Source organism: Narcine bancroftii, chromosome 3 (genome assembly GCF_036971445.1).
Source record: "Narcine bancroftii isolate sNarBan1 chromosome 3, sNarBan1.hap1, whole genome shotgun sequence".
Taxonomy (NCBI): Eukaryota; Metazoa; Chordata; class Chondrichthyes; order Torpediniformes; family Narcinidae; genus Narcine; species Narcine bancroftii.
Genome location: NC_091471.1, coordinates 229,524,072 through 229,547,503, shown reverse-complemented (window position 1 = coordinate 229,547,503; position 23,432 = coordinate 229,524,072). Strand labels below are relative to the sequence as shown.

The following is a 23,432-nucleotide window of genomic DNA, read 5'->3' as shown; positions in this document are numbered from 1 at the left end:
AATGCATAGGTCAATTAGCATTTGATAAGTGAGTTTGAGAGGACTTAATTCAGGAGGATAATGGCTGCAGGAAAGGAAATGTTCAAGATTATTTTATTGTTGAGTTATAAAAACAGTGTAATAATACACAAATTTTCCTTTCGTCAACAGTAAGGTAGACAGATTCGCTATCTGTAGAAATTTCACCGCATCTCTTTCAGTCAGAGAAAGGATAGAAAATTAGAGGCTGCTTAGTGTCACCGTGTGTCCGTATCTTCACCTGCAGCGCCCTTGTCCCCTCTGCCGCTGCACAGACGTCAGTCCAAACCATCGGAAAGCTGAGCTCCACATCCAAACCTCCGACATAAACAGGAAGTCTTCAGCTCACTTGACAACCTCTGGCATCGCGGTTCCGATAATCCGTCACCTTTAAGCGAGTTTCAACCCAGTCCCCAGCTGTCCGCAACCATGTGTGAAATCCAGGTGGAGATTGCTGGGGAGGCGGTGAAACTGCAGCGCTGCCGTTGGTGCAGACCCGCGGCGAGCAGGGTGTCAAATTTACAGCTCTACCCCGTGGGGTCCTAACCCCCAGTCCATGGCGATTAATGGAGCCGATAGTGGTTTTATTTAAAGCTTCTGAGTCCCTGGAGTCTGAGCCCAAGATGGCGGCGCCTACGATCTTCGCCAGCCCACGAGGGTTCGCAGAATCGGGGAAAGCAGAGAATTGGCGCAGGGGACGGTGACATGGCGGCGGATCAGTTTGGGGCTATATGGCTGAAGAACACATGGGCAGCGCGTTGTTAGAGATGGGAGGGGAGGAACGGATGCAGGCCACAGGCTGTTGTCGACTGTGGTTGAGATATTCGCCCCACGCGGCAGACAGCTTGAGACTGGCTGGCACTGGTTGAAGGGGTACCAAAGATTGGAACCTGATGGGAAAGGTGCCGAGGGCACTCATCGTGAAGGAGGTTTGAATCTGGCGCTTGCGTGCCCATGGATCAAACAGGAGACTGTAGAGCTGCAGGAGCGCTGGAGGCGAATCCACGGACACTCAGCGACTCTGAGGGCCTCCGCTCTGCTGCTATTTCTCTCACTGTAAGAGATGCTTCAGGCAATTTCTGCCTATATTGAATTTGTCACGCCGAACGGCAGACTAAAACAAATCCCGTGTAACTTTGCTTCTTTATAACAAAGGAATATTGAATCATATGAGCGCAAACCCCAGCAGCCCACAGCCTGTGTGGGGCCCACGCATCGAGTCGCCAAAAGCTGTGCGCTGTGGTCCCGCTTTCCTCGTTTTCTATTGTCCTTATTCCCCGGATTCTGCAACCCCTCGTAGCCGATGCCGCTCACAGAGCCGTCATCTTAGGCCCAGACCTCGCGGTCGCGGAATATGAAATAAAACTCACGTCTTTGAATTAAAAGTACTCTCCTGGGGGAACTCATAAGCGTAAAAGAAAGTATAGTCGCCGTGCCGGAATGGCGCCCTTCATCAAGATCAGAATCTGCTGCAGTTTGATTTTCAACCAAAAAAAATCTTAAAAGTACAAAAAGCAACTGTGGAGTGTTAAGTGTAAATAACAGATTCACTCATTAAAAAAAGAAGATACAGAAACCATAAGACATAGCCACAATTTATAAGCATATTAGTAAGGTTATTCCAATTAATGAAAATTCAAAACTCCATTCCTACTTTGTACAGGTTGTATGATTATAAGCATATTTAATAATAAAATGAAAACAGAGAAAAATCAATTACATTTCAAGTATTATATCATATTAAACACTAAGAAAATGTCTCAATTGGCTCCACATTATTTGAAATCTTGTACCCAATTTATTAATGGAACAATAAATCTTTTCCATGTTCAAACATGACACAATTTTTCACAGCCACGGAGCATCAGTGGATGGAGTAGCATCCTTCCATCTGAGTAATATTGCTCGCCTAGCCAAAGCATAGTGTTCAACATTTAATTGAAGTCAAAAGAACATCATCCTTTCACGTTGATCCGAAATGAGCAACCGAATGATTCGGCTCTAAATGTATGTCAAGAATTAAAGATCAAGTATGGAAGACATCTCTGCAGTATTTTTCCAGGCCAGGACATGTGCAGAACACGTGATCTAAACGATAAAGGATCCATTATTGTCATGGAATACGACATTTAGAATGTAACATACATGAAATTCTTAACTTTTGTCTACCGAGAGGAAGACAGAGAATCTCCACTTTGTCCAGAGCCCCTCACAGAAACGAGATCCCAGCAGGAACGAACTCGTGATCCCTGATTTTAAAGCTCAGCGTTCTAACCACTGATCTATTGGTGATTCTCCTCTGTTACATGTATCACAGCAAGAATTTATATATGATTAAAATCGAGATCATTTACTTTTCGAGTTACGCGCCCTCTACAACCTTTTTGTACAACTATGTATAACTCCTGTTTTCGACTCCGTTGGTGAATAATTTCGCACTCCCGAGACCTCTCCCCGACGGGAGGAAGGAGAGGAGCGTTTTTTCTGGTATTGGTGGTCTTTTTGTCTGAGGCAAATAGGGGAGGGAGTCGGAGTCCACGGTCTGCCTTCACCAGCTTCCAAGGTTTCTTCCAATAGTGTACAAAGTCGTGGTGCATTCAGATCGGATGCTTTCGATAGACCTCCGACCCTGAGCGCAAGTGGTACAGGCCGAACTTCCTGAGTCGTCAAGGAAATAGAGCCGTTTCTTGACCGTCGCTTCAACGTCTTTTTCCAGTCATGTCATAGGAGATAGTTCATTCCAAATACTTGAAGTCATCGTCTGTCTGCACTTCGGTACAACGGGTGCGGACCGGAGCATCGATAAGCATTCGGAGAATGATATTTTTAGTCATGAACTTTAGTGAAATGTACAGATACACAAACATTCTCAAGTGCTATAGCCGTGCAGGTAACGTGAAAAAATCCAATAGTATTCGTTAAATCACGGGTGGCCAAACTACGGCCCACGGGCCAACCTTTGAGGCCCAGGGTGGATTGGAAGAAAAAAATGGATCATGGGCTGTTAGATCATTGTCTCTTACAATAGATTCCACTGTATGTACATTAAACGTCTTAGTTTCAAGACCAGTTGTCGGTTCCACTTTTTACAACCACAAGACCGACTCTTATCATGATAGAAAGTCAATCTCAGTTAAATTAAACAATTGCCTCATTTAATAAAAAGTTTACCTCGGTATCATCTTTTTAAAAAATCTCGGTTAAAAAATCTGGTTACCTTCGTTAAAATATCGTTTAATTTAATGATTGCATGGAACAAAACAGAAAAGAAGGAAATAGCAAGGAATGACGAAAAGTTCAGAGACTCTGGGAAAATGAATATTATTTACCCACAGAACTCAAGGCGAAGTGTGTTTGATTTGTAATGAATCTGTTTACGTCAATGGTCTATCATTATTTCTTTCTTTGGCTTGGCTTCGCGGACGAAGATTTATGGAGGGGGTAAAAAGTCCACGTCAGCTGCAGGCTCGTTTGTGGCTGATAAATCCGATGCGGGACAGGCAGACACGGTTGCAGCGGCTGCAGGGGAAAATTGGTTGGTTGGGGTTGGGTGTTGGGTTTTTGGGTTTTACTTTCTACAAATATACACAATGAACGATGATCATTAATGTGGGCACTTGGATGATTAACTGAATTCGCCGAGAGTTGTGGAGGAATGTGGGAGACGGCCTTGTCTCTTTCTTGATTTTATTTTGCACCCAGCATTGTTCTTATTTTGCACCCAGCATTATATGTCGCATTGCACAGTTGTAAAGAGATTTATTGTAGTCATTTAAATTAAATGCCAATTGTAATATCTGAACACATTACTAAGTTACTGTAATGCCCACAGTTATACGCTTCAGTGGTGCCGTGCAATTGTATTGATGAAAAATGAATGTGCAATGGCACAGGAGTTTTCTGGTCTCAAAACACCGTTTATCTTGCAGTGTAACTGATGGTAAGCTCTCGGGCTTAATATCGTTTAGCCCATGACTCCTTATATTTATGTGAATGTGGCCCACAACCAAAAAATGTTTTGTCACCCCTCCTTTAAATCTTTACATTGCTCAGTCAAAAAGAGCTTGTATATAACACGCTTGGCGTAGTCGATAGCACAACACTCTTCCGGTTCCAGCGATCGTGACCAGGGTTAGAATCCCGCTCGATCTGCTAGGAGTTTCTTTTACCTTCTTCCCGTGTCTTCGTGAGCTTTAGGTTGTAATTGGGGAGTATGGGCTCAAGGGCAAAAATAACCTATGTCTAAATTAAAAGTAAAATTTAAATTTAAACAAAACATAGAAAGTTATTTTTGTATTCCCCGGTAGATTATGAAAAGGCGGGTAATGGGAGACTCAAGAGCTTGATTCCCCTTAAAATATTGAGTGTTCTTGAATCTGGAGCTTCTGGAATTCAGGTATCTTCTTATTCTTCTCGAAGCGAGCAGAGTTTGTGGTTAGGATGTTGGTGTCCTTCATCTATGATAAGACTCCCATTCAGACATTACATCCATGAAATGTATTCAATAGATTACATTCACCTCTTCAGATAGCGAATTAATTGAAATGGAGAGATAAAGGGATATTTAATGGCACTTTTAAACTGTTCTCTGAACTTTGATTGTGTCACTCCATAAATAAACGTGTTTGTGCGGCAGCTAGAATGTGTCTGACTGTCAGAACGCAGAGCAGCAGAGCTAAATCGAAGGGCAACAGCGGCGTTAAGACCTTACCTAACCATTCAAATATCGTGGTTTTATATTGCAGTCCCACGGAACATTTTCAATATCCACCTCGGCTTCAAACATAAAGTAGAAGGGAATGTTTTTGAAGCAACATAAAAAGCATATTGTTGCCAGAACTGCAGTTGCAGGGGGCGTGGCAAGATGGCTAGAGTCTAGACGTGCAAATTTGACCTCTCTGGCCAGACTTTTAAATACCCGTTTTATAACTCTTTGTTTTCAAGTTTAAACTTTTTAAAATTTAGTTTAAAGTATTAAAGAATTATTATGGCCACTAATGGTGAAAATACAAAACCTCAAGTTCAAAAGAAGTTTCATTTTCGAACTGCTGAAGATTTGGGGCCTAGACGACTTGATACAGCCCCAGGCTCAATCTCTTCATTGCCTAAATTCCAAAGATCGCCTGTAGGGGCTAAAAAAATACCTATTGCTCACCAAATGAAGGATGGTGCTGGAATTACCCATTCTCCGGTAGAAGGCGCGTGTTCACAAGAAGTGGACCCCTATTTGGAAAGCCTTTCGATTTCAGTGGAGGGAGCACGAAGGAAGATGACCCCATGGTTGGAAATGCATCAGGTAGGATTTCAATCATAAGAAATCGTTTTTCTTCGCGAATTGATGAGAAAACAATGAGATACCGGGGGAGACCAGCGGAGACCCCCTGAGGAAGTCTGGGAGTCCAGACCCGCAGTAAAAGTTTTAAAATGCCTTCTGTTGTGTTGCAGCAAGAGCTGCAGTTACCTTGTTCTGCCACTATGTCAGAGAGAGCAGAGCTGAGATTTACCGTTTCACAGTGTATGCAATTAAATGAAGTTATTCAAGCTGTTATAAAACCTTCGTTGACATCTCAAATGAATGAAATGGTTCAAATGAATGTTGGTATAAGTTCAAAATTAAATATGGTTAAGACACGTGTGGATACATCTTATGAAGAATTAAAAAAACTTCAGATGCATATTTGGTCTGTAAACAACAAGTGGCTTCTAACACATAAAATGTGTTGAAGGTGGAAAAATCAGTAATAGAATTGGGAGATCGTGAGAAGGAGCTAGAAATAAAAATAGATTATTTGGAAAATCATTTTTTAAAGACTTCATTTTTTTTAAAAGACTGAATTCCGCAAATATTAGGGCAAGAAATTTTCTCTGGGGGATTGGCACTGGAATGAGCCCATAGAACTTTATAAAGAATACCCTCAGATGGTCAACCACCGAGACCAGTAATAATTCGATGTCTGAGTTATTTGGATAGAGAAGCAACACTTCAATTTGCAGTACATAATTCGACAGCTGTGTTCCTGAAAGGAAGTATCAGTATTAATTAAATGGAACGTTATTGCATCTGGTTAATGGGCCACTGCAATAGACCACCACCAGGAAATGTTGAATTGATGGTGATGATTTTGCATTGAGTACTTCAGGCCTTTTAAATTAACCCATCCTTCCTTGACTCTCAATTTCCTATGTGCGGCTCCTGTTTGGAAAATTCGATAAGGAAGCTCCAACAAAGGACACGGGATATGGGGTACTCTATGACTTTTGGTTTTTTAAAAAACTTTATTTATTCGTTCAAAGTACAGATAGTAAATAACATATACAACAATAAAGCAAAAACACGAATGTTATATTTTATAAAAAAAAGAAAAAATGGAAAAAGAGAACCCCCCTCCCCCTTCAGCCAGCTCTCCTAAGGAGAGTCATAAAGAAAGAAAAAATAGTAAGGAAAAATGAAACAGACATATTAAAATCTAATCACCATAAATCAAAATGTAAATATTCTGAATATAACAATCACTTACTAATAAAAAATCTATAGTTATCACACAAAGCATATGAAATTTTTTCAATTATTGAACAGTATGTTCTCTCATTATGCCATCTATTAATATCAATCATATTTGTATCTTTCTACATATGAACAATACATTTTTTCTCCACAAATAATGCTAAGTATACAAAAGCAATTTGAAATTTATCTAATCACAAACCTTTCAGAGGTTGCAAACTGCCCAATAAAGATACTATCAGATCTAAAGGTCTTATACAGATTTGAATTTATCCCAACCCTTTTTATCCATACCATCCTATATCATTTAATACATAAATGAAATATAACCCTTCTCTGGTACCTTGATAAGAAAAGTCTCAAATTTAGTAATTTCAGGCAAAATCATATTGCTAACAAACACACATTTTACCAAAAATCAAATTTAAAAATAAAGAAACAAATAATTCTTATCAATACCATGGCTGTCCCTCATCGTTACACTTAATCAAACTGTATAAACCGCGAACATTGAAAGTAGCAAACCTCAACTTTAACATATCTACTAATATTACTAAAGACCAATAATATCTTTATATAAAAACTCAAATAATCATATATAGGCCCTCAATAGGAGAAAAAAAAATCGCAAAATAAAAGCTAGATGAAATGAAAATAAAAGAAATAATTAACAACCCCCCCTCCCCAGAAAAAACCTACCAAAAGGTAATAATCCCTAAACAAAATTTGGGTGTTGATCACCCACCAGTGGCGGATGACTAATAGAACCTAGAACAAATTTCTTCCTCCCCGCTGAACAAAAAAATCTCAAAATATCATAATAATGTAAAAAGTAAAATATGAATAAGAAGATTCTACTATTCATCCAAGAGGTTCCAAACTCAAAGATCCCATTTCAAAAGAAATTGGACTCTTTCCATTCCCGTTTTTCCCATTTCTACCATTTCTTCTGTTTCCAGAACAACGAGATATTTCTTTAGGAGTCAATGGTGGACTACGTATTTGTCTTCTTATATCAGGAAATGAATCAGCAAAAATCATTGCTTCTTGATCATCCTCAAAAAACCGAGATTGATAGTCTCCATGAAACACCTCCAACACTGCCAGATAGAGAAAAGTAGATTTATAACCTTTACACTACAAAACGTCTTTAACTGGATTAAATCGACATCGATGTTGAAGAACCTCTTGACTCAAATTAGGATAGAAAAAAACTGCTATTCTGAATCAATAATGGAGTTTGTCATTTTCTCGCATTTTTACTTCTCTATCCAAATAATTCAAACATCGAATTATTACAGGTCTTGGTGGCTGACCATGTAAAGATGATTTCCTTAAAGTTCTATGAGCCCTTTCCTATACCAAGCCTTCAGAAAATGTGTGATCCAATCTGTAAAAACCGAAGAGGATCTTGTCCTTCCATACCTTCTGGCAAACCACAAATTTCACGTTATTCCTTCTACTTTGATTCTCCAAATAGTCTATTTTCCTCTCTAACTCCTTCTCACTTTCTCACAATTCTATAATGGATTCTTCAACCTTCAACACTTTTTCTGTATTAGAAGCCACTTGTTGTTGACATTCCAAAAAAGCAGACTGAAATTTTTTAAAATCTTCACAAGATGCTTCTACATGTACTTTAACTGTATTAAATTCTGAACTTATCCTTTGAGCCAACTCATTCATTATAAGCTGAATGACAGCATTTAACTGCTTACATTGTAATTTAGAAAAGCTCAGCCCTTCTTTCTCTAACATAGTGGCAGAACCAGGTAACTGCAGCTCCTGCTGCAACTCAACAACAGGCATTTTAATGGTCTTGCTGCGGGTCTGGACTCCCAGCGACGGCACCCCGACTTCCTCAGGGAGTCGACGCTGGACTCCCCCTGCAGCTCGCAGTTTAAAAAAAAATCACGGATGAATTCGAGATTTTTAGGATGAAATGATTCCTGAAGCGTTTCAGACAATGGCGTCGTCTGCCTGCATGCTCTCTCCGTTAAAATCGGCAGGCTGCCAGAATTTGGATCCACTTGTTGGGAACACGCACCTTCCTCCAGAGAACGGGTAATTCCAGCGCTGTCAGACAGAGAAAGAAGCACTCGGACTTGTATGGGCCTGTGAGAGGTTCCATGCATATTTATACGGCATTGAATTTGAACTCATCACAGATCATAAGCCATTAGAGGTGATCTATGCACCTAGATCCAAACCATGTGCCAGAACAGAGAGATGGATACTCAGACTACAACCCTACAAATATAAAGTAATCCACATTGCAGGGAAAGCAAACATTGCTGATCCGCTGTCCAGATTGGTGAAGGATGGTGGTCCACAATCCAAGGCAGAATTGGGAACAGAAACAGAGAGCTTTGTATGCTTCGTAGCTATTCAGGCGATACCGAAAGCTGTGACCTCGAAGGAGGTTGAGAGAGAATCCGAACGTGATCCAGAACTCATGGAAATAAGAGAATGCATACAGAGAGGACAATGGGACAAGTGTACTCACAAGGCTTACATTCCCATTAGAGACGAACTTTGTTGCATCGGACAGTGTGTATTAAGAGGTTGCAGATTGGTGATACCGCAAAGATTGAGACCGAAGATCGTATCCTTAGCGCATGAAGGACACCTAGGTATTGTTGGTACCAAGCAAAACCTCAGAACCAAGGTATGGTGGCCAGGTTGTGATAAATATGCAGAGAAATTTGTTAAAACTTGTCACGGATGCCAAATCACAAGTAGGAGTAATCCGCCAGAACCTATCCGGAGTACGCAACTCCTGACAGGACCATGGATCGACATAGCTGTTGATTTTCTTGGACCTTTACCGACAGGTGAATCAATTATGGTAGTGATAGATTACTACAGCAGATACTATGAGTACGTGGTGTTGAAGTCCACAACCACTGAAAAAACAATACAAGCTTTAGCAGAGATATTCGCAAGATATGGATTACCTGTTACATTATACTCTGACATTGGTCCACAATTCATTTCAGAGACATTTGCGGAATACATGAGGACCACAGGTATCCACCATCATAAAGTAACTCCGAAATGGCCGCAAGCCAACGGAGAAGTAGAGAGACAAAATCAGTCTATTGAAAAACGATTGAGGATTGCACATGCAGAAGGACAAAATTGGCGAGAAGCATTGCTATCTTATGTGGCTGTCTATCGAGCAACGCCTCATGCAACCAATGGAAAAAATCCTGCAGAAGCATTTTTTGGGAGAAAAATCCGCACAAAAATGCCAGAAATAAAGGAAATCCGAGACGACCAGGAGATGAGGGACCACGATGCTGAAAAGAAAGGTGCAGCAAAGCTGTACACAGATTCGAAACGTGGAGCCAAGTACTCAGACATCATGTCAGGAGATAATGTTCTAGTGAGGCATGAAACTGGTGGTAAGCTAGACACACCTTATTACCATCAACCCTGTACTGTCGTATCTAGAAGTGGCAGTATGGTGACAGTCAAGTCTCCGACTGGAGTCCTGTATAAGAGAAATGTATCAGGTGTAAAAAGGTACCAGTCCAGAGATACATCGAGCGAAGAGGTTGAAAGGCCAATACAAGATGCTGAAACTGAGAGACCTGATGATGTTCCAGAGGCAGTTACCAGCACTCTTGATGAAGTGACTAGAGCGCCAGAAACACCCGAAGCCGAGGCGAGCAGTATTTCCGACGCTGAGAGTGAACAACTGAGAAGCGACGACAATATCGCAGGCAGGCCGAAACGAAACCGGAACGTGCCCAAACGATACGAAGACTTTGTGCCATAGTTTTAATAAGAACTTTGGGACAGTATTTAATCTTATATCATAAAGTGCATGTATGAGTGCTGTAGGAAGTAAATTTTATGTAGTTGAGTTATAGTATTACCATTAGTTACGATGTTTGTATGTTTGCGAGGGATATTGGTAAGTGAAGGTAAAGTTTATTTCTGATTAAAGGAGGGATGTCATGACAATGAATATGTATGAGATGTACCGGAAGTCACGTGGTATGAGAGAGAGATAAGAACACAAGCAGGAGAACAAAGGAAACGGGAAAATAAAGCCACTGAGAAGTTTACCTGATAAAACTTGTGTTTAATGTTTTATTAACTTCACATTTCGGGCCACAAATGTGACACTGTCCTTCACTTGGTGAGTAGTAGACATTTTCTTTTCAGCTCCCACAGGCAGTCTTTATAGTTTAGGCACTGAAGAAATTAAACCTGAGGCTGTAGCAAGTTGGTTAGGCCCCAAATCTTCAGTACTTTGAAAATGTAATTTCTTTTGCACTTGAGGTTTAATCCCTTTACCATTAATGGCCATAATAGTTCCTTAATACTTTAAACTAAAATTTAAGAAGTTTCAACTTGAAAACAAAGGGTTAAAAAACGGGTACGTAAAAGGCCGGCCAGAGAGGTCGAGATTACACATCTAGACTTTACGCCATCTTGCCAAGCCCCACTCCATGACTTTTGATCTCCAACTATTGGATTGGTGCTCGGAAGCATGCATGAAATCCATGAACACACATCTGCTTTCATGAACCAGACACTTTCACTTCTTTACCCTGCCTATGAAGGAGTATGTTCATGCAACACCTTTTGGAAAAATAATCACGGGGCAGTTTCTGCATCCATGTACTCAAAAACAATTTGAATTTTGAACAAGGTACAAACCATTACACGAATTCTCCTCCCGCCCATTGACCCCGTCTGCATGCCCCACTGCCTCGAAACAGTAGCCAACAAAAAAACAACCCACAAGACGACAATCTCTTCACCTTTCTCTGGTCTTCAGGAAAATCGCGCTGCTTCAGAATTAAGAACGAATCCTTTCCTGCCGCTATCAGACTTCTGAACGAACCTTGCCCCAGTAAAAGTAATGTCGTCCTTTGCTATTTTCCAACTAGTCTGCTTGCACAATTCATCTGTGTTTTAACGGCTGCGCCATAGGTTAACCAACTGATGGCATACAAAATGAATTTACTCACTTCGTCCTTCACCGGCTCTTACATTTGCATCATTCAACGTATCATGTCACCGTGCATCACTGAATGGGATGGGGCTGCAATGCACAAGATCGAAAGAAAGCCCGAAGAATTGTGAAGGCGGCCGATGCGATGATGGCCTTGATCTTGCTGCTTAATAGGCCCTGAACCTTTCGCAGTAAAACGAGCAACTACTCATATGTCAGTTAAACACGAATGTCTGCAGACGCAGTTATTGCAGAAAACCGCACTGAATTGCTGTAGGACCTCATAAGAAAAGAATATACAAAAGCAAGAAATCTCAGAATACAGACAGTGCTGGCTGAGGGAAGAGGCCTAGCAGAAAATGGAGTTAATTGGATATAATTAGGGGAGAGGTGACAATTGATTTTGCATGTGAAAAGGAGACAAAGAGAAAAGGGAGAGAGACATAGCTGGGGGAAAGGCAACAGGGAAAGGCAACGGGGGAAGCGGGGGCTAGTTTAACGCAAGTTAGAGAAGTCGATGTTAATGCCATCGGTTTGGCGGGTGCCCAGATGGAAGATGACGCGTTAGTCCTCCATTTTGCGGGTGGGCAGATGCATAGGCTGCAATAACCTTCGCCTCGAAAACTAAACGATCATCCACAATGACATTGTTGTCAGATGGATGTCCTTTTGTCTTTCCTGGAATTTCAATGCACGTGTAGCATATTATCTCAATGGATTCGAATGTTCCTATCATGTTCTTTGGAAAATGGTGCGTGACGTTCAACGGATCATGTCTGTGAACGCAAATCAGAGCCGAGATGTTCCGGGAACCTGTTATTCCTAGGAGGGTGTTTCACCATTGTGGATTTCCGTTGCAAGATCTGACCAAACAGATGTTTTAACACAAAGCAAATAGGTTATTATACTGTAATTTCTGGAATTTGTTAAAAACTTATTGAATTGGTATCCAACAAAGACGCCTCTTTAGTATGAACAGGCGGGTCATGACACACTAGGCCAGCATCCTTCAACAGAACTGGTCAAGTACCCATTTACTTTACGTGTATCAGGAGCCGTGACAACATTTGAATTTTTAGTAGTCGATTCGAAATCTAGTGCAAAACACACAGACGCAAACACAGACATAACACACATGGAAACAAACAATACATATGCAGGACCCGTATTCATATAAGAAAATAATTAATAAATATCGTTTCATGAATGTGAGAGCCTCAGATGGTTAGTGTGAGCAGTCCATTTGCTTACTCAGCATTCTCACTGCCCGTGGGGAGAAGCTGTTCGTCAGCCTCTTGGTGCTAGCTCTGTTCCTCCTGTATCTCTTCCTCGACGGGAGCAGCTGAAACATGCTGTGCGTGGGGATGAAGGGTTTCTCAATGATTTTAGTACCCCTCTTCGGTCGGGTCACGTCAATGTGGGTGGGTGGGTGACATACACTCCAGGGATACCCTCTGATATTCTGTGCAAGAAATTGAATTAATGTTGGACTCAGCAAAAGGCTATGACTCATTGAAAACATGGTATTGCTGGGAATGATTAATCAATAGGAGTCTTCAAAGAACAAACTAGTCCAAACCAACTGTTAGATAAGAACAGAATGCTATCGAATCACCAACCTTTGTGTGTTCCAATGATCATGTTAAACACATCTATCTGTAAAGTTGTTTGTCTCAGTTATTTCATGATCGTGTCAAATATGAGAAAAGACCTTGTCTATAGAAGACAAACTTCTGTAACATTAGGTCAGGCGAGACTCGTGCAGACTCTGGACCTCTGTGGAACGCACCCTCAATAAAGCGGAGCCTTGAATCCTACCTCTTGTGTTAATAATTTAATTAACTAAATCGAGTAGAATTTTCTTGACATAAACTTGGTGCCCAACGTGGGGACCGACATCGCTGTGAGGCAGTCCTGGCCTACTGAAAGAAAGCTCCAAGTAAGTCACCGAGCGGCATCGAGAATGACGAGACAAGACATACTCTCGACAAGTGGTAGGATTTTGGTATTCGTTTAAGAGAGAGAACTGACCTGATTATTTAATTGAGTGATTTTTTATAAAAAAATAATCGGAAAGGATAAATTTAGTGGTTGGACCGCTCCGAAGTCTGAGACTTCACCAAGTTGGACTTGGAACAAGTGAGGTAAATTAAGGTCACGCAATGGGGTCGGGTTGCCCTAAAGAAATTGTAACTGGGATGAAAAAAATTATGAAGCATCAGGTCCCTAAGAATTGTAAGTTTGTTGAAATATGGAAAAAGTGCTATGGGTTTGGGGAAAATCTTAACGTAAATGACTGTTGTAAATTAATTGTTGCGATTAAAAGACGCTAGTCAGAAAATAAAAGATAAAAATACATTAGGATATCATGAAGCAAGGTTATGGCTTTTAGAAGCGTGAAACAGAAAAGGAGAATTAATAAAGAAAACTGCGGATGAACATAAGTATTACGAAAATAAAAAAATACCAAGTAACTTATGCTTTTATATATAAAGAAGATAATGAAGTGTGTTGAAGTTCACATCCGCCGAGGCATCCAGCGGGAACGAACAGACCACAACAATTACGACATCTAACCTCAGCCATATATTGCAGATACACGGAGTGTGATCTCTGGCACAGAACAACTGTATCCATCACTGAAAGAGAGCTATTGTAAAGACCGATGAAAACTGATACCGAATTGGTCACCTCGTCCAAACCCTCTGCCTGAAGAGACAACAGTAAACATTCTGCAAGTATCATACTCCTTTACATCTTCTACCACAAGACAAGGTAAGACTTATATCCCTTATCCTCTAACTGGAAATATGTTCAACTATAAACAAGATAAGGGAGAAGTCTATGATTGCAGTACCTAATCCAGGAAGATGTAATCGCGCGCGCGCGCGTGTGTGTGTGTGTGTGTGTGTGTGTGTGTGTGTGTGTGTGTGTGTGTGTGTGTGTGTGTGTGTGTGTGTGTGTATGTACAGACTTTGGACTGTGAAGGATGTTAAAAAAGGTACTGAAGGAATTGTCCACCCGAAATAAAATTTTAACCGATGGCAACAAGATTTTAATAACTTAATAGAACGTTACCGACTTAATGCTTTCGAGTTGGAACAAGCCTTAAGTTCGATGTTGGGATGTGACTGGTGTTTGGTAGAAGGGGATTTTAATCCCTTGGAAGCTAGCAATGAGACATAATTATAAAAAAGAAAAAAATAACCTCTTTGATAGAGTACGATTACATTACAAGTAGGGTGCGTGGAACAATTCAGTTCAAAGACGAAAGAGTCTTACATTTCTTTGCTAGAATGAAAAAAAGCCTTTGAATTAAATAGTGGTCAAACAGCAGCCATACCATTGGGATGATCAAGGACTATATGCCCAACAACTAAAAATTGAATTTATGAATAGAATAAGACCGGAAATAAGTGGTCACAGTAAAAGACACCTAGTGTGGTGGCGAACTGATTAATTTTCAGACGTAAAATATTGGGCTGTACATGCTGAAGAAACCTGTCAGCGGAAAAACTTAGAGAATGCAGAGGATGTCCAGATACAGGACCTCGAAGAAAGATTTAGTAAATTTAAAAATACTAATGAAAACAAAAGACCAAATGTTAATTTCAGGATAGAAAATAATAAGTTGATAACATTCCTGTGCGACAACTGAGCTCGTAAAACGGTGATCACAACTTAAGGTGCACCCGACGATATAGGATTATCCTTGGATTATATAATAGTGAAGTCTGCATCATGACATTTGATGACAGAAGAACTCACAGTACCTGTATAAATTGATGATCCACTCACAGGAATAGATGTAGGGAACGAATTCTCATTTCTATGTCCTGTCTGGCAAGTTTGTTGGGAAAAGATGCTATGGGTTCCCTGGGATTAGGCGTTGTGCCAGGATGTAAAGGAATCCGACCTGTGTGAGTACAGGGAAAAGAAGCGTTCCTACAAGAGGCACGTGTGTCCCCATACTATTACTATTTAATGATCCTATCACTAGTGGGCCACGATCTATCTACAAGGCCTTAATACAGGAAAGAAAAGGAGAGCAACAGGAATATTTTATTTAAGAACCAAAGAAGAGTTATATTGTAATACATGGTTTAAACTAACCCCCAGGACCAAATAAAATCTATGAGATGAAGTTCGTTAAAGAACAAAGAACCACATTGTTTTTACCGGTTCTCTTTTGGGATAAACAAGGGAATACAGCATCTGCTGGACAACTGAGTTCCCAAGATCAGAAACTGTTCCGTTCCTGTTTGGCAAGTCCACACATTTCAGTCACCAAGAAGAAGACAGGGTCATGGAGGTACTTGGGAGAAATAGTTGCTCAGGCCAAGAGAGCAAAGAACTGGGAGGAGACCAGTCCCAGATCCAGGATCTGGTACAAGAAAGAACAAAGGTCATTTAAATGAAACCTGAACTGGTCTACGCTGGCAACTAAGGAGATAAATCTGGAAGGAAGCAGAGTATGCGAAACATACACTCTCAGGGCGGAGGAGGAGGAATTATTGTCTAACCTACCAGAAGGGTTGTGGTCGTCCGGACCAGCTGATGTGGGACTGATGGAAAAACATGCCAGCCCCCTGTATAACTATCGGCCCTATCAAAAACAATATCCTTTGAAGAAGGAAGCAAGTGAAGGCTGCAACCTTCGCTGCCACTGAAAACAAAACGATCATCCTTAATTACATTGTAGTCAGATGGATGTCCTTTTGTCTTTTCTGGAATTTCAATGTTAGAAAGGCACGTGTAGCAAATTATCTCAATGGATTCAAATGTTGCTATCATGTTCTTTGGAAAATGGTGCCTGGCGTTTAGCTGATAATGTCTGTGAACGCAAATCTGAGCTGAGACTTTCCAAGAACCTATTGTTTATACGAGGGTGCTTCGCCACGAGGGAATTCATTACAACATCTGACCAAACAGAAGTTTTAACACTAAGAAAATAAGCTATGGCGCTGTACTTTCTGGAATTCGTTCAAAACGTATTGAATTTGAATCCAGCAAAGACGCCTCTTTAGTATGAACAGGCGGGTCATGACACACCAGAAAGAACTGGTCAAGTACCAATTAATTTTACGTGTATCATTAGTAGTGAGAATGTCTGTTTTGCCAGTTCTCCATCTTGAAATCTCATACGAGTATAGAATATAAGAATAGGGATGAGACGTTCAAATGAAGTTAAATTCATTGTCATCTGATTGCACAAGTACAAAATGACGTAACAGCGTTCTCTGGACTTCAGTGCAAAACATATAAACGCACACCCAATCATAACACACATGGAAACAAACAATACATATGTAGGACGAGTATTCATATAAGAAAATATTTAAATAAATATCGTTTCATGGATGTGATAGCCTCAGATGGTTAGTGTGAGCAGTCCCTTTGGTTGTTCAGCTTTCTCACTGCCCGTGGGAAGAAGTTGTTCGTCAGCATCATGATGCTGGCTCTGATACTCCTGTATCTCTTCCTCGACCGGAGCAGCTGAAAGATGCCATCTGTGGTGTGGAAGGGGTCCTCAATGATTTTGGGAACCCTCTTCAGACAATGATCGCTGCAAATAACGTCAATGTGGGGGATGGGGGTGAATATAGACTCCAGGGATGCCCTCTGCCATCCTTATGGTCCTGGGGATTGATCCCCGATCTATATGTCTGCAGTAACCTGCAGAAAGTTTGTATAAGTCATTTGGGAACATCACTTGAAGTACTGACTGTCCAACCCACATGTCGTTTGCCATCACCCTCCTTCACTGTCAGCCTATTGTCTTTCTGGTGATATTAGCTGTTGATAATAGCATCTCAGCTGGTTATTGTCACGACAAACTATTTCTATGCATTGTCATGTACGAACATCTTGACCTTGACGCTGTGGAGTTGAGGGGCAGTTTTTCCTGAATAAATTATTTATGATTTTCTAAATTTAAACTCAAACAATTTGAAAAATTATCAATATCAATATCAGTATTGAATATAATTGAAAATTATCAATTCTACACAAAGTTTTATGCAGAGTTCAGACTCTTCCCGTACCGCCCAACGCCCCTCCCCCGCTGCACACACACATTCAGTGACACACGACATTGAAGACACTCACAACAAAGTTGTGAAACATATATGTGGGCTTTGTAGCTTTGTCAAGGCACGGCAGCCAGAACTCAGGCTACTTTCTTTACTTGACTTTGTTACAGAGTCCAGAGGATCCCAAAAATCAGTAGCAATAGATATGCACCACAACACAGAGTTACTTAAACAAAAGTATTTTTTAATGATATTTGAACAAGAGAATAGAATTAAACTGTAACTTATTACTTAACCTACTTACTTATCCTAGCTAACTTACTTAATTCCCCCCTCCTATTCTAAGCGCAGGTGTGTGTAATGTCTATTAAAGATTAGAAAAGTTATTTGGATAACAGTCCAATCTCACTGGTTACAGGCAACTCTTGTACTATGCACAGACGTTAGTATTAACAAAGTTCTCCAGTCTTTGGTGTTGCACAGACAAATGGTTACCACTCAAGAAGGTTCTTGTTGGTTTTCAGGGAGAGATTTCTTTTGTTCCAGGACATCCGCACATGATTCCCGTTTAATCAGTCTTGCTGACGAAACGTACCCCTTCAGGGATCTCAGGATAATTCTCCTTCTTTCACGTCATCTTTCAGACAGCAAGTCTTCTCCTTTGATTAGACAGTCTTCCAAATATTTGCCAGCTTTCTTCTTCTGGAACTGATTTCTGTCTCCTTTCAATCTGTTTCACACCCTACCTCTCTGAGAGCAAAACTGTTCTGTCTGCCTGAAAACATCACATACTTTCCCTGGTAAGCTGCATGCTGCAATGTTGTTGCTACTTTTGTTAAAAAAGCATTCTGAAAATGTCCTGCAAATATTCTCTGTTTTAAAATGTTTGATTGCAACCCGCTCTAATAATCCTTCCCAAAACACCTCTAAATACTAAATCCACACAGGAAATGCGTTAGGTGACTTGGAAGTATGACTGTAGTCTTAGTATTGAACGATGGATCAGGGAAATGCAGATATGCGTTTCCCTGAAGTAAATGACATGACTTGAGAAACCAATAATAAGATATGGCGGCCATATGCACTACATAGGTGCATGGCGGTGATTGGTTTCCACGTTCCTTGCTGTGGTTTCCTCTTCCTCACGCTCATCTTGATGAAGTAAAGCCAGGAATGAATAAGGGCCCTGAGGCCACCCACTGTGCTGCGACACTGCCCCTTGTTATTTTTTTCCTGCTGTTAAAGTTTTGTTGATCTTGAATGAAGTACAAGTAAGTCGTCTTGTTTAATCTGTGTGTGTGTGTGTGTTTGTGTGTGTGTGTGTGTGGGGGGGGGGGTGGTGGGGTGGGGGTGGGGGGAGGGCTGGTAGAGACACGGGCTTCTATATATAGATCTAAGGATATTGAATATATGTGTCTTTGAATATGAACTGCCATTGTTGCCACAAGACTGGATATGGCTGTAAAAGCTTGAAAGAAAATATAAATAAAATATTTTTAAAAATCTTTGCTATTTTCTTTCAAATTTTCTCCTCTATTTCTCGCTCACCACTAGGTGCTCTATAAAACACCACATTAATTGTAACTATGTTCTCCTTTTTTATTTTTAAATTCCACCCATATCGCCTCCTTTGATGAGTCCTCCAATCTATCTTGCATCAGCTCTGCAATAATAATTTCCCTGATAAGCAAAACCGCACCACCCAGTCTTACTCCTTCAATTCTATCACACCTTAAGCAGCAGAATTTCGGAATATTTCGGTGCCAGTCATAACTCTTCTGCAACCACATCTCACTAATCGCCACCATGTCATAGTGGCAAGTGTCTATCTAGAACTTCAGCTCATACACCTTCTTTGCAATTCTCTGATCATTAAAGTAAATGCATTTCCGAGATTTTCTCCATCTCTTCTCCATGTTTGTTCCTATATTTATAGAGACTCTATTATTTATCAGAGCACCGATAATTTTCCTTCTCGATCACCTGTCTTTTCCACACCCAAACGTTGTCTACACACCTTCTTATTTGGGGACAATCCTTCTCTTTGCTGTTCTCATTTATATGGACCCATTTCCCCATACTAGCTTAAAGCCTCCTTAACTGCCCTAGCAAATGCCCCCGCCAGGATCCTGGTCAATCTGGGATTCACCTGAAAACCGTCCATTCAGGACAGCTCCCACCTTCCCCCAATATTGTCCCAGTGATCCAAGAACTTGAATTCATGCAGCTTATCTCACCCCCTCAGCCTCACATTCACCCTCAACCTCATAATATTCTTGCCCACACTATCACGGGGAACAGGAAGTAATCCCGAGATTACACCCTTTGCAGTCGTTCTTTTTAGCTCCCTACCTAACTCCATATATTCATTTGTTTAGGACCACATCCCCCTCCCTGCCTTTGCTATCGGTACCAACATGTACCAGACCTCCGGCACATTACCTGACCCCATTAGGATGTCTTGGAGACGAGACGTTACATGTCGATCTCTACTACCAGGGAGGATACTTTATCGTATCCACAGAATACCCTCTAACTATTTCCCTCCTTTTCCCTACCCTTCCTGGCTACAGAGGGCGCCCATATGTCAGCGGTACAGATGCTTTCCCCACCTCACCTGGCCTTATCTCACTGGGAGCAAGCTCTTCCTCAGCTCGCCTAAAGCTAGTGAGCCAAAGCCTCAAAACTCCACTCCGACAATGATTTAATCTTCCTTCTAATTTTAGTTTCATTGTATGCCATCTCTTTTTCTTTCACCTTGGCTTATCCTTCCTCCTAATCTCTATTTGTCTCGTTTTTCCATTCATAACTTTCTTTTGTATTGGTATGGTCCTGTCCTGCACTTTCCTCATTTCCTGACAGAAAATCCAATAATTTCTGATATCGACTTCCCTAATATGTGATTTACCAATCGAGTTTGGCCAGATCCTCGCTCATTCCACTGTAATTTCATTTACTTCACTGAAATAGTTACAAATCGGATTTCACCCTTTCCCTGTCAAATTTCACAGTGAACTCAGTCATTTTGTTATCATCTCCTCCTCAGGGTCACTTTTTCCCAGGATCACTAATCACGCCTGATTCATTTGGTAGCAGAAAACAGCCGGTCCCCTGGTGGGCCCATCAGCAATTTGCTGCAAAATCCATCCCGTAGGCATTCAAGAATCTCTACCTCCTGGCATCCCGTACCGTCCTGACTTTCCCAATTTACTTTCATGTCCATCTTTAATCACATCTAATTTGTAACGCTCCTGGTTCTGACGAATTCTGAGAGATGTAAACATCCACCCTTCATTTTTACAATGAAATAAGAATATTCTTCGGACCAATGCGTCCACACCTCTGAGATCCCTCTCTAAGCCAGTATGAATTGTCAACTTTGACCGATGTTTGGCCTCATATTTCCAGTCCATGTGTCTTTCAAAGGTTGACATTTCTCCCCATCAGTACGTGCATTGGCAGCTTGGATAATATTCGCACTACACTCTGTAAAGACCTATCCCTGAGGTCAAATTTAATGGTGAATCTCTCAATCAAACTTAATCGCTTCAGGTTAAAACGGGCCAAACTGGATTTAAAAAAAAACCTTTTACCATTCAATTTATTGGTACGGATCAAAAGTTTACATACTTTTACATTGTGGTTCTCCCACCATCTTCGCTCCGGGGCAAGCAGTCAGTGCCCAACTTACACGTTATTGTATAAATATCAAATCTAATTGTCCAGGGAACAGCCTTATGAATTTTCTGTAACATTCAATTTTTTCATTGTTGTGGGACGACAAAAAGTACGCGAAATATTTTCAGAGCTATCTTATCACAGTCTAGAAGAATGTTAGAATATCGTCCAAATATTGAGCACCTTGTTAGAGCCGAAGAAACGATGGACACTATCTGCATTTTTCCAACCTTTGTCCCGATGCGTCGGCCTTTTCACGGAGAGGTGCTCATATACCTGTTAATCACTCTGATGTGCAGCATTAATTCATGACAGACGGTCGAGTTTCTTACTGATATAATAGTCAGCAGTTGTATGCTTCTCCTCATGACAATCATGGAACATTTGCTTTCTAAAATATGCTACTGGAGGATTTTTTTTTGCGAGAAAATTGTTTAGAAATTTCCCAACATTTGTGCACACAAAGGATATGCGTCAATTTGTGAGATCCTGCACAAACGCGGCATTAGCACAAAACGTAATTCGTAATTTGAATTAAGAAGAAAAGGAGATTCTGAAGGAGTCAGGGCTAGTGCCTATAGTTAATAGGCATCTCATGGGGTGTGAATGAGCAAGGTATTGAGATCGGGTGAGGGCTGTGCAACATGCGCATGTATGGCATCATTCTACTAAATAAGAAAAATCCCGTTCATCGAGCTGTCGATCATAGAAACTGTTTCTTAGACCCAGAGCTTCTATGGCCACCATAATGTATCCAAATTCGACGTTCACTGTCCTCAATACCTTGCTGATTCATATCAGACGAGATGCGGTTTAAGTATGGTTGCTGGCCCCGAATTCTCCAGCACCTCATTTTCCAGTTAATTCCAAATGCGACTTAAATGTCTCTGAGAAATTATTACCCGTATGCTTCTCTTTACATCCTGTTTTATTATCTCATTCAGACGCCTTTCTGTTTTAAACACGCCTATCATGTCTTACCATTACCTCCACCTGCATCTCATAAACACAGCATAGATAGATATAGCTCATGCTAATTTATGCAGGTTTAACAGACTGAGTCTGTTCAATCTCTTCTGATCATTTATCCCTTCATTAATGACAACGTGGGAGCGGCACGGGTAGCGGTTAGGACAAAGTTAAAACAGCGCCAACGATCCGCAATAGAATATGTCCTATCTGTCATAACTTTTTACGTTCGCTCCATAATCAGCGGAGGTATTTTCGGGGAACCGGGATATTCCCACCCTCAACAGCGTACGGGCATTCTAGGATAATTGGCATTCTTTAGGCTGCATTTTAATCATTCGCTAGAAATGCCTTATATAATTGTGTATATTTGAAAGTAAAAATAGATAAATGTGAAAAGATCCTCGCTGTCTTTCGCCGACTCATGATATTTCCGCAGTGTGGTGACCAGAAGCACAGAAAATATTTCAGGTGCAGCTTAATCAACGTTTTGCACAACTCTAACACGACGTCCCAACATTAATATTCTATGCCTTGATACGGGAATTCATGCGTATGATATGCTTTACTCACTTTCTGAGCGCTTCCTGATCCACAAATCCCTTGTGAATGACCATCCCTTGCCTGAAAATAGCTTGCAAGTATAGTTTATCAAATCACACACTACAATCCGATGCACGATAAGCTGCCCATGCTTGAATCTCATGCAGAAAACGGAAAGGTGGAGAGACTCTCTGGACTGGCAATATCCAGGGAAAAGGATGGACATCCGCCATTTCGATTCAGGAAATTTTCATGAAACCCTCGAAAAATTGGATGGGTACGACTCAATTTCTCCCCAAGGATGTTTCCTGCTAATACAAGTGTCATCCTGAAGAAGTATAACCAAGGGAGTATGTTACTGGTGCAGACCCTGCATGACATTTGCTAATAATTTAACGACATACAATGGACTTTATTTTATTGATATGACGTATCCATGGCTGCCTGGATACAACCGAGGGGTCCTATGATTTATGTTATGTGGGTCCCTCTGTACATCACGTGCAGAAGCTAGATCAATAGTCAATTGGCATCTCCACATTGGAGCAAGTCTTTCCGATTCTGTTCCATTTTTATGGTAGAGGAAAGGAATCTAGAGAGCTGATTCGCAAAGCCTCAGCGTTGGAACTATTGGCTAATGACATGGCAAAGGATCATTAGGAAGCTAAAGACGCTGTTTCGCAACTATCAGCGGATGTATTTGCCTTCTTTTCTG

General features: G+C 40.9%; 1 long non-coding RNA gene across 1 annotated transcript; it reads right to left on the bottom strand.

The window, feature by feature from the left end:
- Positions 1-1,793: 1,793 nt before the first annotated feature.
- On the bottom strand, positions 1,794-23,086 carry LOC138758216 (uncharacterized). The gene is made up of 2 exons (XR_011354218.1): positions 22,748-23,086; positions 1,794-2,106 (listed from the first exon to the last, which is right to left on the bottom strand). It is a non-coding gene; the product is annotated as an uncharacterized lncRNA (long non-coding RNA).
- Positions 23,087-23,432: the final 346 nt, after the last annotated feature.